This window comes from Zeus faber (genome assembly GCF_960531495.2).
Source record: "Zeus faber genome assembly, chromosome: 16".
NCBI lineage: Eukaryota > Metazoa > Chordata > Actinopteri > Zeiformes > Zeidae > Zeus > Zeus faber.
In genome coordinates, this window is record NC_137202.1 from 29,005,512 (window position 1) to 29,023,023 (window position 17,512).

Genomic DNA, 17,512 nt, shown 5'->3' on the forward strand with positions numbered 1-17,512 from the left:
GCAACTAAATGAATGAAGACGTCGTTGAATGAGCTTGTATGGTAACCTGTTCCAGTGTTATGTCAGTGAACGCTGTGAGGATGAGGTGAGTACATTAGTACACTGTTTTCCAATTAGGTGGCTTTTCATGCCTTTAGACCAAAAAATAAAAATAAAAATTGTTCAGAGCATTAAGAAAACATGGCTTCCAACAGGTCTATGGACGAGGAATATTAGAATATTAGAAGAAGAATCTTTACTGATCACACGACATGCCACACTACAACACATGCATACACACACATGCATATGCTTTGGATGGTGGCTGGTGAAACGGAGGCACTGACTGCATGTCTAGTTTTCTGAATTTTGTCAGCGAAGGAGGAGGCAAATTCATTGCAGGCCCTCATTCATTCATTCATTCATTCATTCATTCATTCACACCAGCAGGCTACTGACACAGGAGGGTTTGTTAGCCGGTCGACAGTAGCAAACATTATTGCATTATTATTGTTTTTGGCAAATGTGGTGGGGGAGTGCCGTGATTAAAACAGCCACACCTGTCCTGGGTCTAAGTAATTGGGCTCAGGATCAGGGTGGCTGTTCGGCTGTTGCTCATTAGACCAATCCCCACACACACACAGGAGAGGAGCCCATGTCATGGCATGTTGTCCATCTGCTCTGGGCTTGTTCCACCTAGCCCACTCTCTACAATTAACTGGTGTGGTTTCAACCCCGTCGCCTGTGTCTCTGTGTCGGAAGTCCCTGAAACCACCACTCGGGTGGGGTGTGGCAGGTGGATCTGCTTTAGCAATGATGTCAGAGAAGAAGGAGCACCTTGCATTTCTCAGGATGTGCAAGACTAACACAGCTGCTACCACCAAGAAAGTACAGGTCTTCATTTACAGCTGCCTACGGAAGATCCTCCACATTCGATGGCCAGACACCATCAGTAACACTGAACTCTGGGGAAGAACAAACCAGCTGCCCGCGGAAGAAGAAATTAAGAAGCGCCAATGGCGCTGGATAGGCCACACCCTGCGAAAGCCCACAAATTCCATCATAAGACAAGCCCTTAAATGGAACCCACAGGGAAAGCGGAAAAGGGGTCGCCCAAGAAACACCTGGCGCAGAGACCTGGAGGCAGACACCAAGACCATGAAGATGACCTGGACCCAACTGGAGAAGACAGCCCAAGATAGAGATGCCTGGAGATCGCTTGTTGACGGCCTATGCCCCAGAAGGGGTAGCAGGTAGCAGCAGCAAGACTAAGCCCGAATTTCACTGGTGTTCAAGTTTTCAGTGATATAGTGTTTTGTGATAGTTCTTTCAACGAAAACACAGGAATGATCAGAGAGAGCACCGTCAGTCAGCACCACCTCAGATCAGGCCCGGGCCAGAATTTAATGACTCGGGGGGTTAAAACAGCAGGTTATCTGCTCTGCCTATTTCTGCATTTTGTTTTTCATCCAGCGGGTGGCAATACAGTGATGTTTGACTAGATAAGAACAACCTACCTACCTCACCTTTTCCATGTGTTTGTGAGTCATGGCCATAATATGAAATAGGAATATTTGGGGCAGATTGCCAAGTCACCACCTAACATTGGTTTAATGAAATTCATTCATTTAACAATGCAATAGCATCTGAAAGTATAAATAACAACAACACAAGGCTACTGTTTCAAAATCAAATAATGCATTTATTTCACAGCAGTGGTGAAGCCAGTATTAAACCTGGTAATAAAGACTTTCAAACCAAAAGGAACCCGCCTGCAATCTGGAAACGGTTCGAGAGGAGAGAGGCGACTTTTTTGTTGCTGTTGCAGTCCATGAACCACTTTAGAGACGTGATCTGGAGATGAGTGGTGTTCAGTTTGTTCTGATAAGCGTGAGATCATCGGGCCTGTTCAAAGCAACACAGAGTGGAAACTACCACACTTGGTGCGGGAAACGATCATTCATTATAAGTGGTTTTGAACTCACACTGTTGCACAACTGGAAAAAAAAGGCTCTGTACCATCACAGTCACTTGGAGGCATTTGTTATCGCGGACCAAAGTGATGTGTTGTGTCTGTCTCTCCTCCGCTCCATTCAGTACCGATGCAAACAGCCTAACGACCTGTCAAACCAGCAGGTAAATAAAGCTTTCAATCCTGTCCTAGCTTTCCTCCCTCCAGCGTGCCGTGACGTTCAACTCCATCACATCTCTTGACGACGCACAACAAACAGCGCTGTCCATGGTTCTGAAATAACAGTGCTGTGTTTCAGAACTATCTTCGAATGCTGTTTGTAAGACTGGATCAGATAACAAGCTTCAAATATTTCATGGGGGAAAACTTCAAATAAGGTGTTTTATAACTGTCATCTCTATGACACCTGTATCCCGGCCAAAATTGTTGTTGTATTTGCTATTTCTCTATAGGGTACATAAAACAAACTGCAGGCCTGTGGCCCCTGTTGTGTGTGGGCGTGGTCACATGCTGAGTCAGTCCATAGTTATCAAGAACACAACACGGTTCTTTGGTCCGGTTGTCCTCGGGGTTGTCAACATGGATGTTAATATCATCAACAATAACTACACAATCAAAGTCCATACAGATTATAGAAAGCAGTTCTGCAAGGTCATCAAAAAATGTTGCATGGTATTTAGGTGGCCTGTAAATATTTAGGAACATAGCTCGAGAGGAGGAATTCAACTGAAGAGCCACATGTTCAAAAGAAGCACAAATTCCATAAGATATCTGTTTTCCTTGGAGAGAATCATTAAACAACTGGATGTGGCAACTCCACATCCTTCCTGGGACAGGCTGTGGCTGACGAGGAATGGATGCTAAATTAACTGAATGTGTCGGCTGCTTCCTGTATCTTAGCAGATTCACCGTTCCTTTTCTGTTACTTATCAAGACAGGAATTGAGGAATCTAACGTCACACAGGGCCCCGGCTTGTTCTGGGAAGAGTCATGAGTGGCATCAGCCTTGCAGCCTGGACCCAGCAGATATCAGTTAGAGCGTCCTGTATTTTGGACACAAATATCTGGACGTGCTGTGCTTTTATCAGGCCAGGGGGACAGAGGATGATTTTGATGCCGTCGTGTAGGGGAAGGAGAAAGAACGTTCCGTTGCTCTTAAACAAGCTCCTGTGTCTGCTCCATGTTTGGGTTTTTGCCGGATATGATGCGCCCTTTTACTTTAACTGGGGAAGAGAAAGATGGTCCATGTCAGCTGTGTTGTTACAACCTCATGGAGATAAATTATGTTACTGCATATTATTCTCAGAAACTTGGTACTGTGGCTCGTGGGCTGCCTGCTTGTATGCGTGCAGTGAGTGCTGCATCTAAGGCAGTGGCCACATCTGCCTCTGTTGAAGCCTACCGCCCCCTCACTGTTTTAGTACGGCATGCTGTGGCCTCCATCTTGCTACAGAGCGAAACGACTCATTTCACTCCAACAGCTCTCCATCATGAAAATGTGCTACTTTCACTTCCTCGTGTTGCTCTGAAGCAATGCATTGTTTTAAATCCTGCTACTCTTCTCCCCATCGCTGACGATAGAGATCCACATGACTGCTTGGCCGCTGTGGCTTGGCCCCGCCCAGATCTGGCTATTGAAGCTCTTGAGAATTAAGTAAAGAAATGTCACAGGCTTCAAAGTATTTGCTGAAAATATTTGGAAGAAATGTGTTATTTGTGCTTTATAGTAGAGAGGGAGAGTAGAAGTAGAGTAGAGTAGGACTCTATGTTCTACCTGTTTTGAGTCTCTCTCTTCACTTCACCATGTCCTGACCTGAAGCTCTGACCTGCAGCGGCCATATTTAAATATCATCACTCAACGTCTTGCAGTGGCATGGGGTCGTCATGACAACAAGACATCATATTGTGAGACACAGTTTTATCTAAATGGACGACGAGGGGATGTGGAACGAAAGTCACATTAAATCATATTAAAGTGTTAAATATTTGAGCTTTAGTCTGATTAACTTCAATGTGATGGACCACAGGCGGACCAAGCGGAAATCATGACTAATGATATTGTGTAAAACTGTTGACGATTATTGTGGGCAGTAACTCCTCCATATTGCTAACTCCACCTTCACTCCACCCAGACACACCTGCACCGGCCCTGTTCTGGACCAGGCTCTCCAGGAGGTTCTGGAGCTCCTTCAGATCGGCTCTGAGGGCCCTCAGCTCAGAGTGCTGCCACTCCTGCTGCTCCAACAGCTGGTGGAACAATCTCAGCTGCTCCGCCCCCACCGCCGCTGCCACCTCCTCCTGCTGCTGCTGCTGCTTCCGCTGCTCCACCAGCGGCGAGCAGCGCCCCCTGTTGGTGCGGAGGACAAGCGGCCGTCGGTCACAAGTCGATGGCGGTTTAACGCCACACCAGACATTTAATCCAACCTAAAGTCCCGGGACTCAGGAGGACAAAATGATGACAACTTGTGATTTATCAAACATTTCTGTGCTCTCTCTCCCCAGGATCACTGGTGTGAAACAGTGAATCCGGAGGATTCACCTTGAACCCTGCTCAGCCTGCTGGATCTGCACCGAAGCTACGGTCCCTTTCTGGATCTCTAGGAACTCATCCAGGGTCCCCTGCAGGAACCAGAGGAAACAGAATCCGGACTGTTTTTGAGTTCAAACTAAATTAAATGGGATTTCCGCCACAAACCAACATGAAAGTCATTGAACCGAGCAAGGAAGGTCCGATCGCAAAGGTTCGGGATTTTTATGCACAGAGCAACGTTTAGACTGATCCAGGAGAGGCCCGGCGTGGAATCTCCCTTTAAAGCGTCACACACACACACACACACACACACACACACACACACACACACACACACACCTTGAACTGCGTGGCAATTTGCGTCATCTCCTTGTGTAACACGGAGCTGGTGTTGTGGTCGTCATCGTCGTAAAACTCCGCGAGCGGCGAGCAGTGGCGGGGGATGTGCTCGTCGTCATAGTAACGGCGGAGGAAAGGCATGGCCTCCTCCACCTGGAGAATGATGGCTGCCTGCTGCATCACCCCATTGGCCAGGGCGTTGTCGTAGACCCTGAGGGAGACGTACACATACACATACACACACACACAGTTAGTTATTTACTATATTGTAAATATGGGAAGAATACATGAAACACAGACCTCCAGAAGATGTCAGAGAGACAGACAGACAGATCTCTGGAACGTGTCAGACAGACAGACAGACAGACAGACCTCTGGAAGGTGTCAGAGAGACAGACAGACAGACCTTTGGAACGTGTCCGAGAGACAGACAGACAGACCTCTGGAAGGTGTCAGAGAGACAGACAGACAGACCTTTGGAAGGTGTCAGAGAGACAGACAGACAGACAGACAGACCTCTGGAAGGTGTCAGACAGCAAGGCGATGAAGAGGTTGACGCAGAGGACGGAGGACAGGGCGAGGAAGGTCCCACACAGCAGGTAGGCCATGGTGGGGTCCACCGTGAGCATGGCATCGAACTGGTACTCGTCCACCAGCGTGATGCGGTACAGGCTGTACAGGAGCACGGGGAACGTCTGCATGCTGGGGATCTGCTGCAGGCCTGAGACGGGAAACAGGAAGTGGCACGGAGGAGGGAGCGGAGGAGACAGGAAGCATTGGAAAATGGACCGGTGCCGGAAGACGGTTCGTCCCGCCATTTTGAACTGGGAGCCTTTCATTTGTTGTAGCGTCGTATTTGAAAGGGAATCTGAGAAACCTGCGTCACTCCAGTTATCCAAGCCCCCAAGCGATGCCTCCATTTATATTTAACACATCTGGCCACTTAAAGGGATACTACCCTTTTTAGGGCACATTCTACCTTATACCCAGATTTAGACAAAAAGGTCGACTCCAATTGAATCCCCTCGTGTCCAGTGCAGGATAGTGAGGCTTTGTATGATAACTGTGTTAGCTCAACACAGGGCTGCAGAGGGGATCAACTAGCCTAGCTCCTGACATTTACCAAAACACTGCAGTATCATTGTATGTCAACTTCAGTTTGGAGCAGACACACGGCCATGAGAGTCAACAACAACATGGAAGCAGAAGAAGGAGATGAAGGAGGAGGAGATGAAGGAGGAGGAGAAGGAGAAGAAGAAGAAGAAGAAGAAGAAGAAGAACAAAAAGAAGAAGGAGAAGGAGGAGAAGGAGAAGAAGAAGGAGGAGAAGGTGGAGAAGAAGGAGGAGAAGAAGAAGAAGAAGAAGAAGAAGAAGGAGGAGAAGAAGGAGAAGAAGAAGGAGGAGAAGGAGGAGAAGAAGCAGAAGAAGGAGATGAAGGAGGAGGAGAAGGAGAAGAAGAAGAAGAACAAAAAGAAGAAGGAGAAGAAGAAGGAGGAGAAGGAGAAGAAGAAGGAGGAGAAGGAGGAGAAGGAGAAGAAGAAGGAGGAGAAGGAGGAGAAGGAGGAGAAGAAGGAGAAGAAGGAGAAGAAGAAGGAGGAGAAGGAGGAGAAGGAGAAGAAGGAGGAGGAGGAGAAGAAGGAGATGAAGGAGGAGGAGAAGGAGAAGAAGAAGAAGGAGAAGGAGGAGAAGAAGAAGGAGAAGGAGGAGAAGAAGAAGGCGTGGCCTCGGCTCGTACCTCCAAATATGATCCAGAAGGCGCAGGCGTATGGGATGTAGATGTCAGCGTACAGGAAGAGGAAACGCAGCACGTCACCAGCGATGTTCCCCAGCATGACGATGAACGGACCCATCACCCTGGAAAACACAACCACACACAGCGTAACCACCTGTTTGTGAAGAAGGATCTGGTCTGGAAGCTGTGCTTTCAAGATGGTTGATGTCAACTTTTTAAGCGCTATGATCACGTGTCAAGGAGAGAGTTACGACTACGACGCACGTCAACGTTGAAAACTGGTGGCTTCAAAAAGTAAATACAGTAAGTCAAGAGCGAGGCTGGTTGATCCGCTTTGCAGCCTTGCATGGAGCTAACACGGTTAGCATGCCACCCGTGCAGTGCACACAGGGACGAGATGGGCGTCGACCCTGTCGCAGAACACCCTGAGGGGCCTCCAAGCACCGGGGCCAACTTCACAGATTGGGGCCTCGTGTCGGCCATATGGGCTGCCTCCGTTTGTTTTCGTGGTTACTTGACCCTATCACTGTTACCATGGTTCCTGAGGTAACTCAACCGCGGGAGATCTATGGCCCACGGCGCAACCTGAGGAGCCACAGCAGCTTCCCAGATGTGGTCTGAGCCGAGCAGCTGTGAGGTGGGTGTCACACACAGCTCCAAGCCGTAAAACAAGGACCAGCAATCATAAGGTAACATGTACTGTGTAAAGGTTACTTTATAAAGGAACCTTTCGTGTCTCCCATATCTTTACTAATCTATTCTCTCACAAACTCTGTGCATCTTGTAATTTCAAGTTAAAATTTTTCTCTGTTAGATTTCTCATCTATATACTTATATACACCTATTTTATATAAATACTGTACACTGATCAGCCACAACATTAAAACCAGTGACAGGTGAAGTGAATAACATGGATGGTATATATTATTATAATATATATACTGTTATATATTATTAAATATATATATATATATATATATATATATATATATATATATATACACACTGTTATATATTATATATATACTGTCATATTATTAAATATATACTGTTATATATTTTATATATATATATATTTAATAATATATAGCAGTATATATATATATATATATATATATATATATATATATATATATATATATATATATATACTGCTATATATTATTATATATACTGTTATATATTATTATATATATACTGTTATATTATATGATTATATATATATAGTGTTTTATATTATTATTATATGATGCAGCAGGTGAAGATTCAGCTGTTGAAGTTGATGTGTTGAAGCAGCGTAAGGATCTGAGCCACTTTGACAAGGAGCACATTGTGATGCTGGACGACTGGGTCAGAGCATCTCCACAAGCACAGGTCTTGTGGCTGTTCCCGCTCTGCAGTGGATACTACCAAAAGTGTCCAAGGAAGGACGACCGGTGAACCGGCGACAGGGTCATGGGGCCCAAGGCTCATTGATGCACGTGGGGAGTGAAGTCTAGTCCGTCTGGTTGGATCCCACAGAAGAACTACTGCAGCACAAAGTGTTGAAACAGTGAATGTTGCTGTGATAGAAAGGTGTAGAACACACAGTGCATGGCAGCTTGCTGCGTATGGGAGCTCACAGTGTCCATGCTGACCCCTGTCCACCCCTGAAAGCACCTACAATGGACACGTGAGCGTCACAACTGGACCATGGAGCCATGGAAGAAGGTGGAGGTCTGAGGATTTTCTACTACATCATGTGGATGGGCGGGGTCAGGGTTCGACCTGATGGAGCATTGCTGGGATGTGCTGGAACAACCAGCTGAATCCATGGGGGCCCCACCTCCAACTTCCAGGACTTAAAGGATCTGCTGCTAACGTCTTGGTGCCAGATACCACAGGACACCTTCAGAGTCTGGTGGAGTCAATGCTCCACCTCACAGCTGTTTTGGGGACACGAGGGGGAGCTACACAATAATTATTAGTGTTATTAGTGGTGGTTTTAATGTTGTGGTTTATCAGTGTATATTACATAATTCATCATTATTTTTTAATATAATATTTTGTGGAACCTTCTATTAAACTATGATACAACGACTCTGTCAGAAAGCCAGAATAAAATAAAATAAAATTAATTTCAATTAAATTGACTGGTCTGGTACTGGGAGCACTGGGAACTCCCCACTCGACCTGAAGGCTCGGACATGCTTCATCAGCCGCAGCCAGAGGAAGATGATGGTGATGGAGAAGAGGCGGAGACTGATGGCGCGCAGTGTGCTGGACAGCAGGAAGATGTCGGCCATGTGCAAGCCCAGCACCATGCCCAGCAGGCTGAACACCAGCCAGTCAAACACGTTCCTGAGGAGACAACCAGTCAGTCAGCACACACGCGTTTCCACGGCAACAGACAACACAGGTTGGAGAGAGTAGTGGAAACATGTACTCATCTGGAAGCATCACTACTGGTGGAAAGAATACTTCACTAATAGAATAGCACACAGTACTCTTCTCCAAATCTTCTCAGAGTATTAGTTATTTTTTAATGTTGATTTTAAATGAATCAATAGAAGTGTTGAACTAAACAGGAGAAAATCTATTTCCACAAAGCACGCACAGTGTTATTATATATGAATGGATCCATAAACTGAGGCAAGTTGACAAAAAACAACTTTGTGTGTGTGTGTGTGTGTGTGTGTGTGTGTGTGTGTGTGTGTGTGTGTGTGTGTGTGTGTGTGTGTGTGTGTGTGTGTGTACCAACCAAAGGTCTCGGCCGTAGCTCCAGCTCATCTTGTTGATTTGTTTGTGCTGCTCCATGAGGAAGCTGCTCTCCTTCAAACCAGGAGACAGAGACGTCAATGACAAGTACCCCAGTACGACACTGTACTTCAGTACATTTTTCAAGTAGCAGTACTTATTTAAAGGTGCAGAATCTAGGGAACATACTTGGTAGACGTGGAATATAATATTCATAAGAATCTTACACTTCACGTATTTGTGTGTATTTGTGTGTGATGTGTCAGAGTGTTTGTACTTTTACTGAAGTAGAAGCTTTAAGAACTTCCACTTCCACCACCGCTGGTTACTTTGTTTGTTAGTTGGACAATGAGGATTGTCACATCCTCCATTTGGCCACGAGAGCTCCTGACACAAATTTGCCAAAAAAGCAGCTTTTAACGTAAAAAAGCAGGTTTAACGTCCACCGCCTCCATGCTGAGGCACCACATAGAAACTACAACGGAGGACATGAAGAGATGAATGTGGAAATGTTCAATTTCACATGAAGTCAAGTCAGTGGGATGTGTTTTTTGTAGGTGAATAGCTCACTGTCTTGCTGCAGGGTTCTGTACATTGTTGTGAATCAATATTGATTCAATATTCCCTCTAAACATATTCCTCTATTTAGTACATAACCCAGAAATAAGCAGGATCATGTGCGGCCAGACGGTCATTATCACAAAATAACCCCCTTCAGGGAGGTACCAGACCTGCTCACCGTGTCGGGGGTTATTTTGTGGTAATGACCGTCTGCCTGCACATGATCCCTCACATGTCTGCGGGCGTGGCGGCGCCTGTGCCGCGTGGGGCCTGACCTGGGGCCACATGGGGTGCACGCGGCGCAGGTCGTCCTGGAGGCGGCGCAGGGACCAGCGCTGCCAGAGCCGCAGCCTCCTCCTGGAGCAGCGCATCTCCCTCAGCTCCCGGAGCATCTCCTCCCCCGCCAGGAGCACGGCCAGCAGCAGCAGCAGCACACGCCACCAGTCCTGCCACGCAAACACGGGAGATACACATTCAACACGTGAAGGCTGAGGCCAGCTGGCTTCACACGGTTATGGGAATACACTGTGGAAGACACTAAAGTACTCTAGTAGAAGGGAAAGTACCACAGTGAGGTTTATACAAAACTATAAGTACCTGCTCTTAAATGTACTTAACATATTAAAGGTAAAAGCATTTTTTATATCCAGTTCTATGATACAACAGTCTATAATACTTCCTAATACTTCATACTTCATGCATACTGATCATAATTTATAATAAAATAGCGTAGGATATTATGGGATTTTTATATAAAGAAGAATACTCTTTATTTTTCATTTTTTAATAAGTCCAGTACGGTGACAGTGTTAGAAACATAGTAGAGTAAAAAGTACAGATATCTCATTAAAATGTGGTGTGTGTGTGTGTGTGTGTGTGTGTCTGTGTGTGTGCCAACCCGTGGTAAGCGGTACGGCTCAGAGTCTTTCAGAGCCGACACAGAGATGGCCACGGTCGTCCAGGAAATGATAAACAGGAAGTTGAGGATGAGAAAAAGCCACGCCCCCAGCCTGGAAATGATTGACAGCCGGGTCACAGGAGCCCAGCAGCCCTGCTCTGTTTAATTCTACACTAAAGGATCCTCTACTCTACCTCTACTCTACTTCTTCCCTACCTCTACTCTACCTTTATCTACCATTCCCTACCTCTGTTCTACCTCTACCCCACCCTTCTCTTTTCCTCTACTCCCCCCCTACTCTTCCACTACTCTTCCTCTAGTCTACCATTCAATAGCCCTAATCTACCTCTACTCCACTCCACCTCTATTCTATCCCACCTCTTCCTCCCACTACTCTATCTCTACTCTACCTCAGGACTGGACTTGACTGGACCCCACCTTCCATAGAAGGTCCACTTGGTGTGGATGAGCTTGAGGACCACAGGATGCATGATGAGGTCCAGGCAGCCCTGGTGGACGATCACCTCCAGCTGGGGACGAGAGGTCCAAGGAGGGAGGACACGGAGGACCAAGGAGGGAGGAAGAAGAGGACACAGAGGACAGACAAAATGTTTACTAAAACTTAAACCAAATCAAGCCTAAAGTTCAAATCACAGCAGAAAATCATTGTTTACAGTCTAACCCTGGGTAGTTTGGGGGTAGTTTGGGGGTAGTTTGGGGGGTAGGAGGGTAAACCTGAAGTCTTACCGGTGACATGGGGTCATTGACCACGTCCTCTGGAGAGAAAGAGCCAAAAAGACAGAGAAATGGACAGAGAGAAGGAAGATAACAAAGATAGAGAGACAGACAGACAGACAGACAGGGACACTTTTAGTCCATTTGCGGATAATGATGGTCATATACATATTTCAAGGATTTCCAAACTAACGTCCGTGGCCCCCTAGGAGGCCTTGCAGGGGGTCTACAACAAAATTATTTCTTTCTATTTTTTTTACTACTTTTTACATATAAATGTCATATGTATACGGTCCTTCATCAAGGGGCCTTGCTATAGAAGCATTTGGGAAGTAGTACTGCTACTACTACTCCTGACAATGATAGTAATACTGTTGGTACCATCCGTGGTGTTGTGTTTCCCTCCTGCTTCTGGCTCCAGGAGGTTCAGGTGGTAGTATTGCCTGCGAGTCACGCGGTCCTTCAGGTGGAACTGACCCAGAGCCAGAGCGGCCTGAGGGGAGAGCAGAACCACAGGACCCACGGTACCTTCTGTTCGGTTCTCAACCAGTAGATCCACGAGCAGACCATAACACCATCAGGTAATGACGGAGGTGATCGTATTTTAACTGTCTTCTGGGGGTGGAGCTTTTTCTCACCACCGGAGGCATCCGTCCAATCAGAGCCGTGATACAGAGCTGTCCATCACGGTCCTTCACCCCGGCATCAGCACCGAGCTCCAGCAGCGTCCCCGCTGCCTCGCTCCGGTCTGCACACACACACACACACAGTATATACTGTATGAGTATATTAGTATTATCTGTAGCAGTTCCTCCTGCCACACCCCACCCGAGTGGAGCTTTCAGGCTCCTCCGACACAGAGACACAGACGATGGGGTTGGAAACACCAGTTAATTGTAGAGAGTGGGTGGAACGCGCCCGGAGCAGGTGGACAGCATGTGATGACAAGGGCTCCTCTCCTGTGTGTCCACTACTCTACCATTCTCTAGCCCTACTCTACCTCTACTCTACCCTTCCTCTAGTCTACAATTCTCTAGCCCTACTCTACCTCTATTCCACTCTACCTCTACTCTCCCACTACTCTTCCTCTTGTCTACAATTCTCTAGCCCTACTCTACCTCTACTCCACTCTACCACTACTCTTTCTGTAGTCTACCAATCTCTAGCCCTACTCTACCTCTACTCTTCATCCCCCTGCCCTATTCGACCTCTACTCCACTCTACCTCTACCTTTATCTACAATTCCCTACATCTAATCAACCTCTTTTCTACCACTACTCTACTCTTCCACTACTCTCTTCCGAGGGGATTTCCCCCAAAAACTGCAGTACCTCCCATCAACTCCTTGGAAAAGGAAGAGAGGGAGGAGCCTCGTTGTTAACGATCCCGAGGCACAAAACAAGAACCGATGGGAAGGAAGAGAAGAACTGGAAAGGGATGAGACGGGATCAGCAGCCAGACCCTGAGGAGGTCGTCAGGGTGGTTCAACAAGTCGCTGGCGGCTCCGTACCCACGCTAGCGGCAAGCTGGAGCGGCGTTCTGTGTTTGTAGTCACGGCAACCGATGTTGGCTCCGCCCTCGAGCAGCAGCCTGACCGCGCCCACCGCGTCGTTCTTGGCGGCGTAGTGCAACGGTGTCTGCTGGTCCTGCAGTGTGGCAGCCTCCACTTCCGCTGGACGCAACAACAACAACAACAACAACAACAACATGATGCTCAGAACCTTCTGAACCAGACGCTGTTTCCTGCACCAAATGTGTCAGGGTTTATGTGTGCTGTTGTTCAATGATTTAATCAGTGCACAATGTTTAAGGGAAACTCCAGTTTGTTTGGGGAAATTTGCTTTTTTTGTAATAATAGTTTAATATAATTCCAGATGTAAGTGCATTTAATACTAAGATCTTGTTTTGAAGACGCTAGATGTATCTTAAATAACTCAGCTGTCGAGACGCTGGAAGGTGGATCTCCCTCATTTCACAGGAGCTAAGCTAGCTGATCCCCCCTGCAGCCATGCATTGAGCTAACACAGTTAGCATGGAGAAATGGATGGACTTTGCATAAGCAAAAGGTCCTCATACGTGCAAATGAGAAATGTTTCCTCCTAAACAAATGGGAGGATGAAGACAGAGATGAATCATTTTCCATTTTTTGTAATTGCTGAATGTTACAGTGGAATTAGAGGAGATGTGTTGTGCAGAATCCCAGCATGCATTTTAGCAATGGCACCCAATGAAGAAGGGAGACCGGAACAAATTTGTTCTTCCAGACAACAAACTGGAAAAGCCAATGTGGTGTGGGGATGGTGTGGTTTGAGCCGCCACACCTGTCCTGGCTCATGGTAACTGGTGGATCCAGGATCAGAGTGGCTTCACACCTGGTGCTTGTTGCTTGGTCTAAGGAGCAGCAGGTAAAACCTCCATCCCCACACTCACTCAGGAGAGGAGCCTCTAAGATGACACATGAGTCCATCTGCTCCTGGCTCGTTCCACCTGGCCCACTCTCTACAATAAACCGGTGTCTACGACCCCGTCTTCTGTGTCTCTGTGCCAGGGGGCCCTGCAAACACCACTTGGTTGGTGTGTGGTAGTAAAAACAGGCTGCTTCACCTGCCACACACCATGACAAGGGCTCCTCTCCTGAGTGTGTGGGGATGGGGCTATACCCGGCCACTCATTAGGCAGCCACTCTGATCCTGGGCCCAAATTACCTAGACCCAGGACAGGTGTGGCTGCTCAAACCACATCATCCCCGCAACACAGCAAACACACACACACACACACAAACACACACACCGTACCCCCCTGGTCCAACAGAAATTGAACCATCTCTACGTAGTCGAGCGCAGCGGCCACGTGCAGCGCCGTGACGCCAAAACCATCAGATCGGTGCAGGTCAGAACCTCGCTCCAGGAAGAAACGCATCACGTCCACACTCCAGGCCCTGGAGATCTACACACACACACACACACACACACACACACAGTATAGACAGTAGGTCTGAAGGAGAACAGGAGATGAGAGAGAAGAGGAGGAGGAGAGGGGAGAGCAGGTTGGAAAAGCAGAGGAGGGGACAACAGAGTAGAGAAGGAGGGAAGAGGAGAGGAGAGGAAGTAAGGAGAAAAGGAGGAGAGGATGAGAGAAGAGGAGCAGAAGCAAGGAGAAAGGAGGAGGAGAGAAGGAGATGAGAGAAGGAGAAGAGGACAAGAGAGTAGAGAAGGAGCAGAGAAGAGGAGGAGGAGGAGGAGAAGAGGAGGAGGAGGAGGAGTGTCACCTCATGCAGGACAGTCTGTCCATATCTGTCTGCGCTGTTTGGCTCTGCTCCTTCTGAGATCAGATCACTGACATACTGAAGGTCCACCTGCACACACACACACACACACACACACACACACACACACACACACACACACCTGTTGGTGCGGTGTGCAGACAGGTGGACAGTCCATGAAGGATTCCACAACACTCGCACCTGGTCCGTGTCCTGGTCACTGGTCGCCAGCTCTCTGAAATGATCCAGAAGCTTCTTGTTCAACTGCCTCCTCCTCCCGGGCCAGTCCGGCTCATCACCCTCCTCCTCCTCCTCCTCCTCCTCCTCCTCCTCCCGGGCCAGCCCTTTGTATTTGCCCTCCAGCGACTGGCCTGCAGGAGGAGAGGAAGGAGCAGCAGGTCCAGTTGGAACCAGCAGCGACTCACCACCCTGAACTGGGAGTCAGGGCTGAGAACTGGTCCAGTGCGTTGCCTTGGTGCCGTCACACGCGTGGTTCCAAAATTCTTTATTCAATTATCATAAAATATCATCACTATTTTTTCTGTTTTGCCATTATAATGCTCTTTTAGTTCCGTCTTTGTGGGTGTAAAGATATATAAGGAATAAAGAAGTGTCTTATATATGATTTAACTGAATAACAGAATAACACATATTATAGTATTTATTCAGTCGTGAATTTCAGTTTGGCTCTATATCATTCACCAAGCTCTTGGTCAGTTCAATTTGTTTTTAAACATTTTGGAAAAGGCCATGAAATGTATTTTTTTATTTTAAGTTTTGTTTGAAAAATCTCCGCCTCATCGTCCGGTTGAAAATCGCCGCAACTTGACATTTAGAAGGTTTTAGAAGATAGAATACTGACAAGAGTCACAGTCATGTACTATACGTAGTGTGTGTGTGCGCGTGCACGTAGCTCAGCGTGCACGTCAGCGTACCGTGACTCCACCCGGTGGCCCTCTGGCTCGCCACCTTCCTCCAGCGGGTGCAGGTGTAGCACGCCCACTGGGCGGCGGCCTTCACCGCCCCCGACACCGAGGCCGCCGTCCTGGACGTCTGCGAGCGCAGGTCGGGCCCCTCTGACTGGGAGGTTCCCACACACACACACACACACAAACACACACACACAGGAGGGATAAGGTGCAGCCAGGGGGGCTCCCTCTCAGGACCTTTGGACATTGTTGGTGAAATGATTCGCTGAAGGGGACGTCAGTGATTTTCATTTGATCTCTGCCTTGGTCTCTTCAACTCTCCCGTTGTAGTTTCTCCGTAGCGTCACTAGATGGCGCCACGCGCTGGTGTTGCACGTTGAGCGTGTGGACAAAGTGATACCAGACAGAAGTGGTTGTCCGTGGCAGCGGCCATCACTATCAGACCAGTGGTCATTATTCAGGAGTAACGGCTGATTGCAGCTATTGACCAATCAGAACAGAGTATTGTTGTTCCTCATGAGGTTCTTATTGATATTAAAACATCTTAGTTGGTATTTCAGTTTCTGGATGGTGGGAAGGGCGAGAGTTAGATATCTGTGATGTCATCAAGGCTCAAGGGAGGAAAACTGGGAGAGACGTGACATGACAGGTAAACATGAGACAGACCGACAGACAGGCAGACAGACAGACAGACAGGCAGACAGACAGGCAGGCAGGCAGGCAGACAGACAGGCAGACTGAGGCAGACAGGTGGGCCTCACCTCAACTACGACCTTCTCTGTCATCTCCAGCTCCAGTCCTGGGTTCTCCAGGCCCGTCAGTCCACTCGAGTTCCTCTTCTTCATCCTGGTCCTTCAGGCCCTCCACCGTCTGAACGGTGTTCTCCAGGTGAGTTCTCCAGGTGAGTTCTCCAGGTGAGTTCTCCAGGTGAGTTCTCCGGGTGAGTTGGAATCTCCGTTGATCAGCACGACCCGTCTGGCGGCGTTGAAGTCGTGGTGCACGACTCCACCAGTGATAACCCAACAGGCGTGTGCTTTATGGGCTGTTATCTGCCGCTGCAGGGCGGACTCTGCTATCACACATCAGCCGTTCACTCACAAACAACATGGAGACCCGGCCGCACGGCGTCAGGACGAGGGCAACAGAGAATCCAGACTGACACCGACGCCGAGACCATGGGAGGCCATTTTGGATCTGGGAAGACCCCCAGGACTTAGAGGACGGTCACCACCACGGCGGAGTGACTGACAGGTTGAATTCGGGCGGCGGAGTCTCATACCAAAGCACAAGTTTAATGAGTCGGTGGAACCGACGAGAAAGAGAGGAAAGGAGGAGAGAAGGAAAGGAGAGAAGAGGGCAAGAGCACTTCTTCTTCTTCTAGAGCCTGGAGATAGCTTTGGTGTGGCAAGGTGGCCGTCACTGTCAGAGTTAACCTGCTTCACCTCCGCTCCATCTTTTCATTCTTTTTCTCTGCTTCTTTCATAGATTTCTCATTGTTTGCCCGAGTCGGGGCCAAAGCCTCCAGTTCACCGGGCTCGGTCCAGTCCCAAAGACGACACAAAGTAAACCGTCTGGTGCTTTGCTTTGAAGGGACCCTGCCCCACACGTTGCTGCTCTAGCTTCACCGTGAAGCCCCATCAGCACAGCTCCAGCTTTAGATATTTCTATGTAGAGCTCAGGACATGATGGAGGAAAGCAAAGGAGTTCCCTCTGTGCTCCGTCAGGTCCCCGCTCACAGCTTGGTTCACGTTCGCCTCCGGAAGCGTCTCAAGACTTTGCCTCCGGGGAGATAAACGTTATCATCTGTAGGTTAATGTGTCACCAGGAAACCTTCAA